Source organism: Aptenodytes patagonicus, chromosome 7 (assembly GCF_965638725.1).
Source record: "Aptenodytes patagonicus chromosome 7, bAptPat1.pri.cur, whole genome shotgun sequence".
Classification (NCBI taxonomy): domain Eukaryota; kingdom Metazoa; phylum Chordata; class Aves; order Sphenisciformes; family Spheniscidae; genus Aptenodytes; species Aptenodytes patagonicus.
Window position 1 is genome coordinate 52300029 of NC_134955.1, and position 20712 is coordinate 52320740.

General features: G+C 41.0%; 1 long non-coding RNA gene across 5 annotated transcripts in view; it reads right to left on the reverse strand.

Annotated features, from left to right (window-relative positions):
* Window positions 1–545: 545 nt before the first annotated feature.
* The window catches only part of LOC143163616 (uncharacterized), a 42104-nt gene continuing 21937 nt past the window's right edge, over window positions 546–20712 (reverse strand). The window contains exons 6-8 of one of the 5 annotated variants that reach the window (XR_012995943.1): window positions 18318–18523; window positions 16844–16941; window positions 7236–7602 (exon numbers count right to left, since the gene is read on the reverse strand). This is a non-coding gene — a long non-coding RNA (uncharacterized LOC143163616). Of the gene's footprint in view, window positions 1439–7235; window positions 7603–16843; window positions 16942–18317; window positions 18524–20712 lie in introns of those variants that run through there. The other 4 variants (XR_012995942.1, XR_012995944.1, XR_012995945.1 and 1 more) reach the window with 4 other exon arrangements.

Genomic DNA, 20712 nt, shown 5'->3' on the forward strand with positions numbered 1-20712 from the left:
CATGCAAGCTACTAAGCTCTAAAGCAGACTTGTTCACATCTTCCTTTTTTGCTTCCTTTCCACTCTCCATAGGTATTACCTATGCATGCACTTCACAAGACATGACACTAAAGCCGGTCGTGTTTTTAGAACAGGATGAAACTGATGTTGCTACAGATATGTAGGTTTGGCTATTGATCTACTCAAGAAAATAAGACTAGTTTTAGGAGAAATGTAAATAGTCTATTAATGTAAACCAACATTTATAAAAAATTATGAGTTACAGTTCAAAATATACATTGTCACTTATTTCTAACCCCCTGGACTGGAGAATGGAGAATTGTAGTTGAAACAAAGAGTGGCTTATTGACTTGGGCAGTCAGCTGAAAGTCTTATAAAAATCCATTTACGGACTAGCACAGCGGAAAAGTAAAAAATGGAACAGAAAAAAGAAACATAATTGCAAATTGAACTCAAATGAAGACTTTTTTTTTTTTTACATCATCAAATAAGACCTTCCTTTCATAGTTGTCTTAAAAGAATATATATTTATTGTTTTATATAACTTCTTTTATATTTAGCTTCATTAAATTTACATGACTTGCAAAGAGTAAGATTTATTTAAACTCACATTTCAAAGCTTCACAAAAACATAATTTAACAGAGTAAAAATATCTCTATTAGTGGGGATCTATTTAGTAAAACATTCTTATGAACATGTCTATTGTTTATTTTAACACTCTTGTCAATCAGTCTAGATGGTTGTCTCCTGCATATGCATGTCGAAAGCTTTGAATATGTAAAATGCATTGAGACTGCTGGATGAAATGCGTCAATAAACAGAAAGTAGTGTAGAAGTATAATAAGTATTCACATTTTATTTTTTTAAATGCAAATTAAGAAACAAATTAAGTTTCCTTGGAAAAAGGAATTAAGTCAACTAGATTTTCTCCTACCATTGAAAGCTGAAGCCCTTTTATACACATAATGTTGCAACTCATTCAAGTCATTGTAGAAAGTATGTGCAAACAGAAACCTGCTGACTTCTCAGTTGTATGTCTTCATCAGTTTGAAACTCTGGAGATTTCTCTCTTCAGAAATCTGGATTATTAATTGCAATCCACTTTGGAAATGCTCTCCAGAAATAGCATACTTCAAAAAGTTGTTAGACATTCTCTTATTTCATGACTTTTCTGAAGACATAAATACTATTACAGTGGTGCCTTGGAATCCCACTGTACCACTTACCACAGTGTGTACAGGTCTGCCCTCTGAGCCCAGCCTGGTGTTGCCATCTTGCGCTATAACAGAAATCCACTGCATGCTTGGATCATCCTCTTCCATGCAATACAGATACAACTCTGCCAGGTCTGACTCCCACTGGCTTTTCCTGTATTTTTCCTTCAGAACTTTCTGTCATCCACAAATCAACACATACATATTTCACCTCTCTTCTTCTCTGTAAAGAAAATTTTATATGAGAAAATACCAAATGTTTTTAGCACTTTGCTGTGCCACCCTGTCAGGAGCTCAGAGGGGATTAATTTATTAATCTGGGCTCATAGGTTTCCAAAAGGTTACAGCAGTGGTCAGTGCCAATTTAAACTTAGGTTAAAAGCTGCCTATGTCTATGCCATCGAGAGGAACCAGGCTTCAAGGGCTACTTGTTAGACATATCACAATTATAAATAATATAATGTATAAAATATAGAGAGTGAAAGCAATCACCCAGCTTTAGTGTTTTACTAGCTTTTATAGTCAGTGCCAATATTCCATATTTACCAGTCAGAGCCAAATTCCAGTATCTTGGCCACTGAGACAGGAAAAGAGAAATTGGACCAGATCAGACTTCAAGGGATTGCAAAAAGCTGAGTACCAGGTGTTTTATGCATGGTTGTGCTATGTATGCTGTCTAATACTATGAGCTGGTACAGGGATCCAGGAGACATCTTTGGCTGTAGATGATGTCATCAGATGTAGACTTTGGGACAAGGAACAAATTTCAAAAGTGGCACAGCCTATCCTCTGAATTAAGAGTTGCACACAGGAAAGATCCTGCACTGTTGGGAAGCAGCAATAGTGAGCAACATAAGCTGGCTTGCAGCTGTACTTAATATAGACCTGTAGACTCTGTGTGACCATCAAACACAGAAAAAACAGTCTTAGTATTTGTACTTGAGGAGTGAAGGCCTTTCCAGGCATCCATACCAAATGATGAACATAGCTGCTGCTTAATTAGACCAACTGCTGTAGCAGAAGTTTCAAAAGTGTCACACATGCTGTGAATGCAACACAATGGATCTTTCTGGAAACAATTACTCTGTTGGAATTGTTGTTTGGCTTCCCAATATGACCTTGGAGTTTAATGATACCCTTTCCATTGGAAGACTTGTTTAGACTGCATAAGCAAGACAATGCACAAAATGGCTTTACCGGTCCTGGTGTTTCCCCTTTTTTTTTTGCATTGCTCCTTCTTTTTAAACACTTGAAAATCTATTCAAAATTTCAACTGCATTCTAGGAAGTTTCCTTGTTTGAGATTATGCTCTCTTTAGAAGAGATTTGGCACAGAGCAAAATAATATTATTCCATAGTTGATCTTCCAGGGAAGGAAGAGAAAGGAAGGAAACAAGATGAAACAGGACATGACTGCTGGATGCTTCCCTGTGGGACAACATTACATCAACACCTTTCACAACTTCCCTGTCTGCCAAAATAGGTAGTGTTAAATCTGCTCAGGACAGGATATGGACAATCTCATTCAGTTCCAGATAGGGGGAGTCAGTGTTGATAGTCACTCTGATTATAGTATCTCTACTAGTCCATGGCATTTTCTGTAGCTTTTTGCAAATATGCTTTTAGCTTCCAACAGAGAGATGACACCTGAGACCACAATTTGCAGTGGAAAGTCAGTGTAGATTGTATCACAGGACCATCTCTGAAAGGGAGACAGTTGGGGAAGGTAGGCAAGTGCCAGGGGAGAGAAGCAATGTGTCATGCAAATGTGTCATGAAAATCCTTATTATTTCACTTCTAGGGATGGTTCTGGGACATTTGGTGACATAATGCTGATAGGTACCGTTTTACTAGTGATATCCTGTTCCTTGTGAGAAGGAACAAGATATCACTTTTGTGAGAAGAGGGAGTTGAGCTACCTGTTTGAAGAGGACAGATGTGGGACTTAGGTAGCTAGCGGTAGTCAAAGGATGAGGAAGTATGTATTCTCCTTTCTGCTGACAGTTGCTGGCATGCTGGAAAGAGGACCAGAAGAGGATGTAATGCTTATCTATCTCAATACAGCTGGAGCAACAATTGTCAGGGCATGAAGCGCACTTTCCCCCTCCTTTAGGAGTATAGCTGGCTGCACAAGAACAGCTAGTGGGAAGAGCCATTGTGAGGAAAGAGCTGGAAGATGGGGCTCCCTTCTCCTTTGCTTGGGAGCTTCCTTTAAACTGAGGTCCTCTCTCAATCCCCACTTGACCCACACTACAGCTGCATTAATGTCATGTCCATGCCTTGGCTTCTACCCCATTGATCCAAGTCCTAATCCAGAGCCGTGTGTTTATGAAACAAGGATAGACACTGAGCTCTGGACAAACAACACTACACAGGCTATGCTGGGTATACAAGACAGGTGCCATGCGTGATTGGTGACCTGATGGTGATAAGATAAGGTGTGTTACTATCTTCTCCTAGAGTGCAATATGGCTGTGATGCAAAAGGCTTCCTGAGTTAAAGCTACAACCCTTTCTCAGGAGCTAGTTTCTTTCAGCACATTCTAGTGTAAATGTCAATGATTTTACAGATGTAACCACAAAAAAATGAATTGTAATAAAGTTATGATAGGGTATCTCTTTTCAGGGATGCCTTTTCCTTTATTCAGAGAAATAATTTTTCACCAAATTATTCAGAAAAGAAAGATTTCTTAGTAATCTTATCAGTAAGGTGGCAAAATTGCCAGGAATTAGCCATATCCAGTTACAGAGACTGGAAAGCTCTCCAAGACATAGAAGTACTTCTTTATCCCTTCTAAATCAGAATGATGAAGTCCATCACTGTGGTATCTCCAAGTGTGTATTGCAATCACTTCTCTTTGTAGGAGGTGAAGGATTACCAAATATGCCCTGGATATTAAAACTCTCTCTGAATAAATCATATGATAATTCTGGTTAGGAAGCAGGTTTTTCTCAGTCATTCTTCCAATGACGTCTTGATACATGTCTTGGACATAGGTATTACTTATTTTCTCTCAGATACCAATATAAAGGTGTAGCCTCCCCAACATGTATTTTCAAGATTTAATGGCACTTTTAATTGCTGGTCAGATGAAGACGTCCCAGAAAAAGACTCGAGGCAAATATCCACAGTGGATTACAGATCACCTAATCATCAAAAGCAGTGCTTTGTACAGGGACAATTTATAAGGACACAAAATGTAGTAATACCTTTGCCCAAGCCACTTTTCTCTCTGCAATTTCCTTGCTTATGTCTGAAGTTCAAAAGTATTGTTAAGTCTTTTCTATGCCATTTGGTTTCAGCCCTTAAGGAGACTGACCCTCTGTTTCATCTTCCTTCTTCTGGGGGGAAAGAAGGGCAGGCAGCAGGAATAGGGAAAGGATGGGAGAACCAGTTAGTTTACTCCTGAAGGGTACCTTGGTGTGAACAAGGTTCTTGTAGACTGGCAACATATATAATGCAGACCAATAGGAATGGATCTATACAGCAAAGCAGTTGATGTTGAGAGCCTAATATTAATGAGCACTGTGCTTTGACATATTTCTAGACTGTTGCAATGGACTGACTGCTCACTCATGGTGGAGTTCAGTAGGGATGTGCCTGGATCGTGTCTTCCTCTTTACTCTCTTCTGAAAGGCATCCAGCCATGCATTCTGAGACCATCCCCCAGTGCAAATTAAACTATTATATATTTGGTCAATCAGGAGATTCATTTCAGAAATGCATTCCCTGATCAGAACTGTAATGCTAATGTAGATGCGTGTGCAGTGTTGTCAGCTGAAGGCCCCAAAGTGGACGGAGGAGTGAGACACATTAACAACCTTAATTTCTTGCCTAATTTTTTGCCTCACCTGATTCTCAGTAATGAAAGTTCCTAATTATAGCTTTCCTTCTCCCACTTTTTTCTCTCCATCATTTCTAAAATACTAAAGATACTAAAAAAAAAAAAAAAAATCAGTCTTCCAAGACCGGGAAGCCAGTTAGGCAGATCCAAAAAACTGAAATCAGCACATTTGTGTGTACCTTTGGGTGTCACGCCAGGACTCTAAACCATGTAAGATTTCTCCTTCTTCAGTAATAATATTCACTTTTTAGTCATAAAATATGTCAACATCTGTGGTATAAAAAATCAGGGTGGAGAGAAGGAGTAGTAAAAGGGAGGGCATTCTTTAGAAGAGTGTAAAAAGATAAACTGTGTAATCTGCTATGAGAAGATATTAGTCTGTAAGCTCTGAATTGGCCCTCATCTTATAGAATATCCCCTGAGCCAAAACAACATTCTTTTTAAGCATGGAAGTTTCAGAGCTGTCTAACAATATGAGGACTTGCTGTGAGTTCTGTTTTTAATAGCTTCAGAAGAACAGTGCCATTTAGATCAGCTTTTAACATGTTCTTAAATTGCTATTTTATTACTCTTGCTGACATTCCAGAGGCATGAAATTACCAAATCACGTTAAGAAGATGGTAGGTGGAGAGAGGAAGCTAGTTAAAGAACAGCAGACAGGCCAAAAATTTGAGTCCTTGCCTTTAACTTTCAAGGACATGCTAATTTCAAAAAGAAAATTCCTGTTAAATTTTTTAAACACTGTAAATGCAAATAACTGCAGATTCCTTTATGATATAAGGTTATTTTTCTATAGAGATTGTTCTTGATTTGAAGTTTTTGTTTGCTTCTTTGTGGATATACATACATACATATACATATATACACACATATGAAAAATATATAGGAAAGACTTTACTCATATAGTGATTTTACCAGTGACACCATTGCTAAAGACAGTGGTTCATTCAAATATGCTCAACATTGGTATAAATCTTTGCCCTCTGAATTTCATGAGCATATTCTCAATAACTGAAATGAGAGCATTTCTGATAATTTATGGAAACTTCAGCTGCATAACAATAGCAAAGATGGATATTGCAATAAATTATGTGAAGATAAATCATCAAGTCATGATGGTTTAAGTCCTTATTCTGTGAAATGACTCTCAAGTTTCTTGTTTTTAAGTAATTTCAAGAAAATCTATTACTGTGTCAAACCAGATAATGAGATAAAAAAAAAATTTAAAAAGCAAGTTACAGAAAAGAATCATAAAATCATAGAATGGTTTGGATTGGAAGGGACCTTCAAAGATCATCTAGGCCAACCCTCTTGCCATGAGCAGGCACATCTTTCACTAGATCAGGTTGCTCAAAGCCCCATCCAACCTGGCCTTGAACACTTCCAATGATGGGGCATCCACAACTTCTCTGGACAACCTGTTCCAGTGTGTCACAACCCTCATATCATAAAAAATTTCTTTGAAGAATTTCTATGGTGGAATGATAATAGAATTTGCCTCCAAATATCAGATTATTTTACAATATATCAAATGCAGTAACGCTTGACAACATTCATGTGCCTGGATATGCAGTAAGTCACTACATATTTGCTTAAATCCATATATTTTAAAGACAGCAACTACTAAGTATCAGGCAAGTTCAAGATGAGTCATAAGTAGCATACACTTGACAATGTGCTATAATCACTAGTTGTCTTACTCCTGAATTTATGGGGTTCTCCCCGAGTTCTAGTTGTTCAGTCAAAAGCATGTATCTCTCTTCTCTCTCATTTTCACCTCCATCAATGCAAATGACAATCTTTATCATCCTAACCTGCTATAAGGGAGTTAAATGGTTGGTTTTGAAATATAAACAACTTTCATAGAAAAGCACATACAATATGATGACTTACAGCTCGTCAGCTCTTACTACTCTAAAAGAATTACACTGCTCACCTTTTTTTAGCAGGCTTGTGTACTACTCTTCCCAAATAAAATCAGTATCTCCTTTTAAAGGCACTTTCACTATGTTTCAAATTTCCACAATATCCCTGGCTTAATCAATAGAAACTGCCAGTGTGTTACTAAATCTGTAGTTACAATATAATGAATTTTGAATGAGAAATGATTTATTTTAAGTGTTTCTGAGTGTTACATCCACACTGTGCAAGGGTACATAAACACTCTTCTCCACATTCTGGACCTTGACTTGTGTCCTCAGATTTACTGGATTTTGTTAATGTGAATTTATTACACTTTTATAGCACATTCTGTTCAAGAGAGACATCTTACAGGCTGCAATGTTTTTGAGCAAAGAGCAAGAAGGAGGGACTCAGAAGATGATGAAGAAGAGATATAAACTGGATGAAATATATAAACTGATAACATAAGGCATAAAATTATTTTTTTCTTTATATTTTTTTCTGTCTTTTTATGGTGGATTAAGTACACTTTACATAGAAGAACATTAAAGTTCATGCTGAATATCAAATGGCCTTGTTTCTGGAGAAGCATCCTCACTTGCTTGGGGAGGGTGGGTGTTTCCAAAGATAATGATATTTCACCTAGTGATAGAATAAGTACATTGTTAACAAGGACAATTTCTGACTGTTGAGTACTTTATTGAACTGCATATTGAGTTTTACAATCTGTTTACAGAAATAAATTAGCAACAGAAGCTTATTCTCCAAGATTTTTCTAGCTTTTGGGGACCATAAGGGTGGAATATCATGTAGTTTATATCCACCAAACATTCCTGTTTCTCAGGGTCTCTATATCCCAAGCAACTAGCATTTATTCAGCCCAGCCTACTCTCTGTATAACTTCCACTTTTCAAGCTAATTTATACCTGGATATAAAACACAACCACTCTTTATGTAAAATTTTATAAATGTAGAAGAACTTATTTGTGAGGAATGGGTGTTTGCATGCAGACCTCAATTTTTCAGTCCGAATTCAGGAACTGAATACTGGAACACAGACAGCCGTGTCTCCTCAACATAGACTGTTTGGATGCCAAGTGAAATCTCAACTTTTTATTAACAGCCTTTCCAGCTATATAGCTGTTCAAGAAAATATTTTTATAATAGAATAATATTTTTACAACAAAAATGATATATTTTTAATCCTCATCATGTGTAAAAATAGCTGGACCATTTGCGTTCAGTCTTTCCAAATAAATTCAGATTTGGTCAAGACCCTGGGGGCAAAAGATACAACCAAGTAAAATAGAGAATGTTTACAATCAAAGCTATTATGAATTTTTAATTAAATGCAGCTGCTGCCTTTTCCTTCACCAATAATGACATTGTGCAGATCTTCATTTAGAGACTTGCCCTGATGGGAAACATACTCAAAGACTCATCAGCTAAACGTTAAAATAAGCTGGCTGGTGATCATCCACAGATTCTGTTACTTAGTCTCCACCGTATTTTTAAATTATGATGATGTTATGATGATGTCATGTATCAGTGCTAAAGAGGTGGCAATTAGCTGCATTCAGAAACACATGCAATAATTCGTTTACTTAAAGCAGTTACACCTTGAAGTTCAGTTCTAAGACAGAAGCGCTAGAGGGCTAGACACTGTACAGAGACACACTAAAATTCAATCCCCAGAAGCCTGAATATGTGGAAGGGAAATATTCACTACCTGTGTATGTGTTTGGAAATGAAGAGGCAGAGCTAGGAATATCTCTTTACTCTTAGTTTAATGGTACATTTATACTACTACGGTGTCCTACATGTGGTGCATCTTAATATACTTGGGAAAAAAAAAAACAAAAACTGCTTAAGGGTTGGAAGGTTACATCAGTGGCAGGAGAACCTAGTTAAGCAGTGATTATATGACTGTTCAGCAGCAATTTGATTTCATAGCTCTTCCCTGAGGCTGTAGCTGGTGGTGATGACAGCCTCATCAGTGGTAGGTGTGTGCTCTGGTTGAATCACTGGGTTGCCAGGTGAGGGATATGGGGAGCAAACTGCATAGCATAAGGAGAATGAATGGGAGATCAAAAGGTTTTTTGCAAAGACTCGAGGCAGGGGAGGGGGATGAGGAACCCAAGCTCCACCTCCCACAAGAATAGGGACTGCCAGAAGCTATGGTCAAGATAGGTGGATTTCCTCAATGGTGGAAGCTGAAAGATGGTAAGTTCTGTCCACCAGAAGACTCTTTCTCCACTTGCAGATGTGGAAAAACTATAGAGCTCTGGCAACAGGAGTGGAAAAGCAAGTTCTGGCAGGGCATGCCTCTGGGAAAGCCACGCTTTGATGAATCAGCTCCAGTGCCACAGGAGAAGAAGCCACAAGTAACAGTAGTCAAGGACACTCTTCTGTTATGGGAGCTAGGGACAGTCATCTGTCAATGAGAGCTGCTGTCCTAAGAGGCTTGCAGCTTACCTTCCATACTGGTATTTCTGTTTAGTCTTCTATTGAGCTTGAAGTTCAGCAAAGATAAATGCAAAATCCTATACCTGCATCAGTATAGGCTGGAGAATGATTGGACAGGGAACAGCTCTGCAGGAAAGGACCGAGTGAACAGGAAGCTGAGCAAAAGCCAGCAGTGTACTCTTGCTAACTCCACATAGACCTGTGTTTGCAGTATTTTAGTAAATTGAGGGAAGTACCTATTCCTTGCTATTCAGCATGCATAAGGACCTTCCCCAAGTACAACAAAGATATTGTCAAACCAGAGACAATCAAGAGAAGGATCATTAAAATACTTAGGGGCTAAGGGTACTGGGTTTGTTTAAGCAGGGGAAGAAGACAACGCTACAGAAAGGTTGTAGAGAAGAAGGAAAGGAAGGAGGAAACCTTTTCCCGGGAAGTGACAGGACAAGAGGTACACAGTGAAAGGAAAAGAAGAAACTGTCACCAGTTACAATAATGGAAACTTACATGTAGCTGAATCTGGTGGATATCTGGAGACAGAGGATTTCTCCTTCCCAGTCAGCTAAAGGCAGCTTTGGTGGGCTGTAAGACCCAGGGGTTATCCCAAACCTGTCATTGTTCCTCTGACCCTCACTGAGTATTTCTGCTTAATTTGATTAACCTTTAGTCAGATAATCTCCTGTTAAACATAAGAATAAAAATCTTCACACTGAGGGTGGTTAAGCATTGGAAAGGGTAGTCCAGATATATTATGAAATCTTCTTCCTTGAAGATCCTCAAAATTTGGCTAGAGAAAAACCTAAGCAAGCTGGTCTAAATTTGAAGTTAGCACAGCTTTGAGGCAGAGGTCTGACTACCTGACCTCCAAAGGCCTCTTCCAAACTTTTATTTTTCTATCTCTGCAAAAAATATCTGTTTGTAGCAGTGACTGTGTGCTGAAAGGGAAGTACTTGAATTATATTGTATCTTTTCAACCCTACTGAATCACTTCTAGAATATAATAAACTACAGTTAAGTGCAGACCTGTAGTGCCTGAACTCTCTATTACCTGATTTCATAGTACTACAGTCACTCTCTCAAAAAAGTGGGCTCATCAGTCAAACAATAATGTTTACCAGTGCATAGCATGCTGTCAAGCTCTAATGGTCTTTAAGTATCAAAAAAGCTGTAAGGGATAATATTCCTATTATCATTGAGGCACAATATTGGGAGAGGCTGCATTATTGAGAGGTGAACGTAGGCTTCTTTATCGCTTCCCTGGATATAAACTGATGCAATCTATCACAATTTAAATGAATAATTTCAAAATGTAGTGGCCTCTAAAATGATTTAAAGTCAATGAGCTAATAGTAGAATCAACCTGGCTCTCATATTCACATGCAGAGTCTATGGTCTGCTTGCTGCACACACAGCTGTGCTTATGTTGCTCTTCAGCCACTGGCATTACACTAAGAATGCTGAACCAGAAGCTCCCAGCAACACAGGTAAAAAAGCAAGTACCAAGCTCTTTGTTTTGACTGCTGAACAGTTGGAAATCCTAACAAAAACTGAGAGCTCCGTCTTTTCTTTTTTTTTTTTTTTTTTGACTGATTGTGGGACAATAAAGGCCCTTACCACTCCTCAGCTGCATTGTGCTGAACCAACACACACCACTCTGACACCAATGACATAGACAGTGGGATCGAGTGCACCCTCAGCAAGTTGGCAGATGACACCAAGCTGAGTGGTGCAGTCGACACAGCAGAGGGACAGGATGCCATCCAGAGGGACCTGGACAAGCTTAAGAAGTGGGCCTGTGTGAACTTCATGAGGTTTAACAAGGCCAAGTGCAAGGTCCTGCACCTGGGTCGGGGCAACCCCCAGCATCAATACAGGCTGGGGGATGAAGGCATTGGGAGCAGCCCTGCCGAGAAGGACTTGGGGGTACTGGGGGATGAAAACCTGGACAGGAGCCAGCAATGTGCGCTCGCAACCCAGAAGGCCAATTGTATCCTGGGCTGCATCCAAAGAAGCGTGGCCAGCAGGGCGAGGGAGGGGATTCTGCCCCTCTGCTCTGCTCTGCTCTGGTGAGACCCCACCTGGAGTACTGCGTCCAGCTCTGGAGCCCTCAGCATAAGAGAGACATGGACCTGTTGGAGCAGGTCCAGAGGAGGGTCACGAAAATGATCAGGGGGATGGAACACCTCTGCTATGAAGAAAGGCTGAGAGAGTTGGGGTTGTTGAGCCTAGAGAAGAGAAGGCTTTGGGGAGACCTTCTTGCAGCCTATCAGTACTTCAAGGGGGCTTATAAAATAGATGGCGGCAAACTTTTTAGCAGGGCCTGTTGCGACAGGACAAGGGGGAATGGCTTTACACTAAAGGGGGTTAGATTTAGACTAGATATAAGGAAGAAATTTTTTATGCTGAGGGTGGTGAAACCCTGGCAGAGGTTGCCCAGAGAGGTGGTGGATGCCCCATCCCTGGAAACATTCAAGGCCAGGTTGGACAGGGCTCTGAGCAACCCAATGTAGTTGAAGATGTCCCTGCCCACGGCAGGGGGGTTGGACTAGATGGCCTTTAAAGGTCCCTTCCAACTCAAACTATTCTATGATTCTATGACATTTGCTTCTATCCAGGAAAAAGAAAAAAATGAAACTTTCTTTTCGAGCAGGTAAATACAATTCATCTGGCCAAAGCAAAGGGTTGCACAAGCTTTTATTTCTTTGTTTGTTTTGGGGTTTTCTTTTCTTCATTTGGGGACAAATTGAGTTTTTGTTTCAAAATTCAAAAATTACTTTTGTCCTCTTTTCCTCAAATCTTTTGTGTTTGTGTGTGTGTGTGTTTGGGCAAGGACAAATTTATTCTTAAATAGAAAATCGTGAGCTTTTTTCTTAATCACTTTTCCCCATTTCTTCCCCCTACTCCCTTACCCCCCTCATCACTTAGGTGCTGTATTTTTATTCCCTTGCTATTTTTTCTCTTCTATGCTTCTTAGGAATTCTGAAGGAATTGATGGATTGTTTAGGTCCTATCAAGTGCTTTTGTTTTGCCTGAATGTTTGTTTCTTAGATACCAGTAAAATCAAGGGCAAGTCTATATTTGCAGATTCTGGGAGTGTTTTAGAACTGTGTCATTTTTTTAAAAAGCAAAAGTTGGATGAGTTCCGTCAGTGGTTCTAACCAAATTCTAACACAAACAAAAACAGTGAATGAAAGTATTTCAAAAGAATAAAAAATTATAGATCATAGAGTCATAGAATCATTAAGGTTGGAAAAGACCTCTAAGATCATCGAGTCCAACTGTCAAACCAACACCACCATGCCCACTAAACCATGTCACTAAGCGCCTCATCTACTAGTCTTTTAAATACTTCCAGAGATGGGGACTCCACCACTTCCCTGGGCAGCCTCTTCCAATGTTTAACCACTCTTTCAGTAAAGACATTTTTCCTCACGTCCAATCTAAACCTCCCCTGGCACAACTTGAGGCCATTTCCTCTCGTCCTGTCGCTTGTTACTTGGGAGAAGAGACCGACACCCACCTCGCTACAACCTCCTTTCACGTAGTTGTAGAGAGCGATGAGGTCTCCCCTCAGCCTCCTTTTCTCCAGGCTGAACAGTCCCAGTTCCCTCAGCCACTCCTCAGAAGACTTGTTCTCCAGACCCCTCACCAGCCTTGTTGCCCTTCTCTGGACACACTCCAGCACCTCGACGTCCTTCTTGTAGTGAGGGGCCCAGAACTGAACACAGTATTCGAGGTGCGGCCTCACCAGTGCCAAGTACAGGGGCACGATCACTTCCCTACTCCTGCTGGCCACACTATTTCTGATACAGGCCAGGATGCCATTGGCCTTCTTGGCTGCCTGGGCGCACTGCTGGCTCATGTTCAGCCGGTTGTCAACCAGCACCCCCAGGTCCTTCTCTGCTGGGCAGCTTTCCAGCCACTCTTCCCCAAGCCTGTAGCGCTGCATGGGGTTGTTGTGGCTGAAGTGCAGGACCCGGCACTTGGCCTTGTTGAACCTCATACAGTTGGCCTGGGCCCATCGATCCAGCCTGTCCAGGTCCCTCTGCAGAGCCTTCCTACCCTCGAGCAGATCAACACTCCCGCCCAACTTGGTGTCGTCTGCAAACTTACTGAGGGTGCACTCAATCCCCTTGTCCAGATCATTGGTAAAGATATTGAACAAGACCGACCCCAAAACTGAGCCCTGGGGAACACCACTTGTGACAGACCACCAACTGGATGTAACTCCATTCACCACAACTCTCTGGGCCCGGCCGTCCAGCCAGTTTTTGACCCAGCGCAGAGTCCACCTGTCTAAGCCGTGAGCCGCCAGCTTCTCGAGGAGAATGCTGTGGGAGACAGTGTCAAAGGCCTTACTGAAGTCCAGGTAGACCACATCCACAGCCTTTCCCTCATCCACTAGGCGGGTCACCTGGTCATAGAAGGAGACCAGGTTGGTCAAGCAGGACCTGCCTCTCATGAATCCGTGCTGGCTAGGCCTGATCCCCTGGTTGTCCCGCACATGCCTTGTGAGCACCCTCAAGGTGAACCGCTCCAAGGTCAGGCTGACAGGCCTGTAGTTCCCCAGATCCTCCTTCCGGCCCTTCTTGTAGATGGGCGTCACATTGGCAAGCCTCCAGTCGTCCGGGATCTCCCCCATTAACCAGGACTGCTGATAAATGATGGAGAGTGGCTTGGCAAGCTCCTCTGCCAGCTCCCTCAGCACTCTCAGGTGGATCCCATCCGGCCCCATAGACTTGTGAGCATCCAAGTGGCATAGCAGGTTGTTGACTGCTTCCTCTTGGATTATGGGGGGTTCATCCTGCTCGCCATCCCTGTCTTCCAGCTCAGGGGGCCGAGTACCCTGAGGATAACTGGTCTGCCTGTTAAAGACTGAGGCAAAGAAGGCATTAAGTACCTCAGCCTTTTCCTCATCCTCGGTGACAATGCTCCCCCCCACATCCAAGAAAGGATGGAGATTCTCCTTAGCTCTCTTCTTGTCATTAATATATTTGTAAAAACATTTTTTGTTGTCTTTAACGACAGCGGCCAGATTGCGTTCTAGCTGGGCTTTTGCCTTTCTCATTTCCTCCCCGCATGACCTAACGAGATCCCTGTGCTCTTCTTGAGTTGCCTGCCCCTTCTTCCACAAGTGGTAAACTCTCTTTTTTTTCCTGAGTCCCAGCAAGAGCTCCCCATCCAGCCAGGCCGGTCGTCTTCCCCACCCGTTCTTCTTACGGTGTATGGGGACAGCCTGCTCCCGCACCTTTAAGACTTCCTTCTTGAAGAATGTCCAGCCTTCCTGGACCCCTTTGCCCCTCAGGACCGTCTCCCACGGGACTCTCTCAACCAGCGTCCTGAACAGGCCAAAGTCCGCCCTTGGGAAGTCCATGGTTGCGGTTTTGCTGCCCCCCCTCCTTACTTCACCAAGAATGGAGAATTCTACCATTTCATGGTCACTAAGCCCAAGACGGCCTCCGACCACCACATCTCCCACCAGTCCTTCTCTGTTTGTAAACAGCAGGTCGAGCGAGGCACCTCCCCTGGTAGGCTCACTTACCAGCTGTAAAATGTAATATTCAGTGTTGAAGTGAAGACAGAAAAGAAGCATATGAAGCATGAGTCAGGGTTATTTATAAACAAACAACAAGGGAAAATGTAACCTTCCTCCTGTTGTGGGAAAATTTACATTCCTTTGTTTCTGTTTAGAATTTTTTCTAGGTTAGTTATAAACCTATCACTTCATTTCAGACAGGCACAGGCAGTTGCGTACTGTCATTCCTGTCTGGCCCACATTATTGGCAGTACAGAACTGATTCTCTTTGTTCTCTAGAGGTCTTTAATCTGGACTCTCTGATTACAGGCAAAGTGCAGCAGCTTCAGCCTCTTTCTGTAAGCTTCCACAGCATGGCTTCTCAACAGTCACGGTTCTCCTGCCAGATAGTAAATCTTCAGACCTCACTTACAGAAAGACCATAACGAACAATAACTAAATGGCAAGATTGGATAGCTATCCTTTCATTGCCTGTAGCACTGTATTTTTCTAGTATCTTAATTAATATTAAACATTTCTGGCAAAAAATCTCCCAGAAGTTAATGCATTTCTCCATACTCAGTCGCCCTGAACTACATTTACAATGAGTACAGAGATTTGTACTTCCCTGAAGTCTGATACATATAGATATAGCTATAGAAATTGTTTTCCTTGTTATTGAAAAAATACTGACATATTTTATTGCATTAAGAGATGGAAAAGTGTTCACTATGCTTACTTAATCTAATATTAGCTCTGAATCCATTCCCATTAAGCAACAAGCTTCAAACACTTACCTAATACAGCTCTATTTAAATTTGAAAACTTTAAATGTTATGTTATAAGTTCTTAATTGTTAATATGGTAATTATTGTGATTTTCAAGTTCTGAAGAACACTAGAGGAGTAATCATTGACATGAAATAAATTATGGACAATAGAGGGTCCTTGAATAGTGACCATTCTTCACTCTATTGATAAATATTAAAACTAGAATAAAATATCAACAATAGGAAATGCAAATGCAGATTTCCCTGATTTGAAATTACCATTTTTATAGTACACTTTCATCCATTGATAAAAGCAAGGCAATTCAAGTTAGTGTAGCCCTCAGCATTGCTTAGCTACCCCTGTATCTTTGTGTTCTGTTTCCAGAAAGACAAACAGATCGTTACTCACAACTGCTATTAAAAGACAGAAGTAGATCTTGGAAACTCTTTCTTTTTGCACTGTTTCCTAAGGATATTTAATGCTTTGCTACTTGGCATTGTCCATGGGAAATTCTCAAAACAACATTAATTTTAATTGAAAAAATTGAAAGAATTAAAAGAACTGAAAGTCTGTAAAACAAAATGAAAGATTGTTTAATAATTTCAGATTTACACATCTGACAAATTTACTAGAGAAAGGGTCTTCATATCAGTTATAGAAAATACCTGACATGTTTATCAAAACCCAGCTTCATGCACAGAGAAAGCAGGTGGTTGAAAAGAATTTAGGAAATTCCTGAAGATAATTTTTCTGCCCATCTCCTTTGGAAGGTCTCACAAAGGCCTAAAGTGCTCCATTCTAAAATAATTCAGTAAAAGAAAAGCTTGTTCACTTAGTAAAGAAGTTAGTGATACAGACTACAGATCATAAGGGCTGCTTCAACATTTACTAAGCAAATGACAGGAAAACAGGAGAGAGGTTAAAAAAATAATGTAATCTATAGACTCTCATGAAGGACCATGCACTTTGAAAAGAACTTGCTGTCTCTCACCAACCAACTGACAGACTAACAAGCATGTGATTAATATATTTCAGACCAAATATAGAAACAATAACACCTTTAAAAGAAAGAGGGATAAGACTTTCTTCAAAACTATTTCAATTCCCATTCCAAATTGCTTTCTGTACTGACCTGAACTCCCAGAGTTTCATTAGTGTAAAAGAACCTTCAGGTTTTCTTTTCCTTTGTGAACCTACTGAACATTTTAAGATGTCCTTTTTTCTTTCTCTCTAAGAGTCAAGAAAAAAAACATGTATTTTTACCACACTGGTATAGAAGGAAATGAATACTGAGATACAGCTCTTAAGAAAGTTGACTTTCTGGAATCAGGAAGTGCAGTGCAACAAATTACTTTATAGTTTTCTCACTTCCAAAAGTGTTCATGAATCACCAGTTTCTAAATATTTCATTTATTCACTTGCATAAATGCATTGAGGAGAATCCTTATGAAAACTTTATTTCATCTCTGTTTCTCTCCCCCTTCTCCACCATGCTGTTTTCTGATGCAGTAGAAGACTTGACCCAAAAGAACTTGATAAAATGAGATAGAAGAAAGAGGTGTATTTCATGCCATGAAGATAGCCCTCCTAAAAGGAACTGGAAGCACATATTTAATCCTATGTCTTACAAAGATTTGAGATTATTTGCATCTCTTTTAGAAATTGGTCCTTTAGCTCTGAGAATAAAAAAGGGTAGGTTCAACTGATGTTAACTAAATGTTTCTAAGTTATACCAGCATAAAATATGGGCCATTGAGAAAACTTCAATAGATACAGATCTCTCTAGAGAGCTTGGTGTAAGAAGGAATTTATTCCTCATATATGTATAGATGCCGGTACCTGTGCTGAGGATCACTAAAAGAATCCAATGTGTGTAACAGTTGGCTATGGAAACAATAGTATTTGTCTATCAGAAGCTTGTCTAAAATTACCCACAAATTTCAACCACATTACCCAGAAAATAGAATAAATATCAGAAAATATATTTTAATTGCTAAGAGATTGAGTCATTAAAAAAGATAACTCTTCTGGTTAGAAAGTGTTTTGATGCTTAGCCTTACCCGTGTTTTCTAACAGGGTTTAGTAGAAATGACAGCCAACGGTTAGTGTCATCCTACCCCTAGGAATCTTCAAAATGCTTTTCACTTTTTTAACTATTGACAGCATGACTTCATTTATTACAAATTCATTCAACTTTTTTATTTAGGTAATTGTCCATTGCCCTCAAGGAGTTTTAGCAGGAGTAGGCCAGCCTCTCAACAACATGTGGCAAGAATCATGAAACTTTATTCTACTTGTAATTTCATTTGCCAGTTACTTCAGCAGCTTGAAGATTCTCCAGACTTATTTCATTAACATCTTGAAGTTTTGCTTTCATTTCAGTTTAAAAAAAAAAAAAAATCAATTTTTGTTGTTTTTTTGGTTTTGTAAGGACCAGACTGTCTTGGTACACATAACTTTTTAAAGACAATTCTTGCTTTATATTTACATTCTTTATCTTAGATCAGACCCAATGTGAGATGCCTTTCTTTTTTTCTGTAGGTTTCATAAGAACCAGACTGGCATGATTTTTTTTTTTTTTGTTAAAGGTTATTATTTTTTCATACCAATATTCTTGATCTTTGATCAGGCTCAGTATGAGATGTATTTCTCTTATGGTTCTTGTACTAATATCCATCTCTGCAATAGACTATTTCCCATCTGTACCGGTAAGATCTTGTCAAACAAGCTAACAGGGGGCTGCAATAGCTGCAGGCACCCTCATCTCATCCTGTCTTTCTCTGTTTTTCTTCAGGCAGCAGGAGCAAATACTCTGAAAATGAATAAACACCTTTTAAATTTGAAACTTTCACCACAGGCTAATTAAAAGAACAGTCTCAAAAAGAATTATGTATTCTCCTTTTAGATAGGAGACCAAAATTATAAATCATTCAAGGCTAGAAAGTAAGAAATAAATTGGAATGCAATCAGATGTCAGAATTAATGATGGTTCCAAGTTTTTCCTCTTATATAAACTTAAAAGTTTTGGGCCATCTAGAATAATAACGTTGTCTTAATCAAAAGAGCTATTTTTGCAAAAGAATGTTCTACTAACTCTAAGGAGTAGCTCATTAAAATAATGTATTGCCATTATCCATAACATCTTAGACAGTGTTTTATCTAGATAATCACAGAATCATAGAATCATAGAATCATTAAGGTTGGAAAAGACCTCTAAGATCATCGAGTCCAACTGTCAAACCAACACCACCATGCCCACTAAACCATGTCCCTAAGCGCCTCATCTACACGTCTTTTAAATACTTCCAGGGATGATCACTCAACCACCTCCCTGGGCAGCCTGTTCCAATGTTTAACCACTCTTTCAGTAAAGACATTTTTCCTCACGTCCAATCTAAACCTCCCCTGGTGCAACTTGAGGCCATTTCCTCTCGTCCTGTTGCTAGTTACTTGGTAGAAGAGACCGACACCCACCTCGCTACAACCTCCTTTCAGGTAGCTGTAGAGAGCGATGAGGTCTCCCCTCAGCCTCCTTTTCTCCAGGCTGAACAGTCCCAGTTCCCTCAGCTGCTCCTCAGAAGACTTGTTCTCCAGACCCCTCACCAGCCTCGTTGCCTTTCTCTGGACACACTCCAGCACCTCGACGTCCTTCTTGTAGTGAGGGGCCCAAAACTGAACACAGTATTCGAGGTGCGGCCTCACCAGTGCCAAGTACAGGGGCACGATCACTTCCCTACTCCTGCTGGCCACACTATTTCTGATACAGGCCAGGATGCCATTGGCCTTCTTGGACACCTGGGCACACTGCCGGCTCATGTTCAGCCGGTTGTCAACCAGCACCCCCAGGTCCTTTTCCTTTGGGCAGCTTTCCAGCCACTCTTCCCCAAGCCTGTAGCGCTGCATGGGGTTGTTGTGGCTGAAGTGCAGGACCCGGCACTTGGCCTTGTTGAACCTCATACAGTTGGCCTGGGCCCATCAATCCAGCCTGTCCAGGTCCCTCTGCAGAGCCTTCCTACCCTCGAGCAGATCAACACTCCCGCCCAACTTGGTGTCGTCTGCAAACTTACTGAGGGTGCACTCAATCCCCTCGTCCAGATTATTGGTAAAGATATTGAACAAGACCGGCCCCAAAACTGAGCCCTGGGGAACACCACTTGTTACAGACCGCCAACTGGATGTAACTCCATTCACCACAACTCTCTGGGCCCGGCCGTCCAGCCAGTTTTTGACCCAGCGCAGAGTCCACCTGTCTAAGCCGTGAGCCGCCAGCTTCTCGAGGAGAATGCTGTGGGAGACAGTGTCAAAGGCCTTGCTGAAGTCCAGGTAGACCACATCCACAGCCTTTCCCTCATCCACTAGGCGGGTCACCTGGTCATAGAAGGAGACCAGGTTGGTCAAGCAGGACCTGCCTCTCATGAATCCGTGCTGGCTGGGCCTCATCCCCTGGTTGTCCCGCTCATGCCTTGTGAGCACCCTCAAGGTGAACCGCTCCAAGGTCAGGCTGACAGGCCTGTAGCTCCCTGGATCCTCCTTCCGGCCCTTCTTGTAGATGGGCATCACATTGGCAAGCCTCCAGTCATCCGGGATCTCCCCCGTTAACCAGGACTGCTGATAAATGATGGAGAGTGGCTTGGCAAGCTCCTCCGCCAGCTCCCTCAGCACTCTCAGGTGGATCCCAATCGGCCCCATAGACTTGTGAGCATCCAGGTGGCATAGCAGGTCATTGACTGCTTCCTCTTGGATTATGGGGGGTTTATCCTGCTCGCCATCCCTGTCTTCCAGCTCAGGGGGCCGAGTACCCTGAGGATAACTGGTCTGCCTGTTAAAGACTGAGGCAAAGAAGGCATTAAGTACCTCAGCCTTTTCCTCATCCTCGGTGACAATGTTCCCCCTTGCATCCAATAAAGGATGGAGATTCTCCTTGGCTCTCTTCTTGTTATTAATACATTTGTAAAAACATTTTTTGTTGTCTTTAACGACAGCGGCCAGATTGCGTTCTAG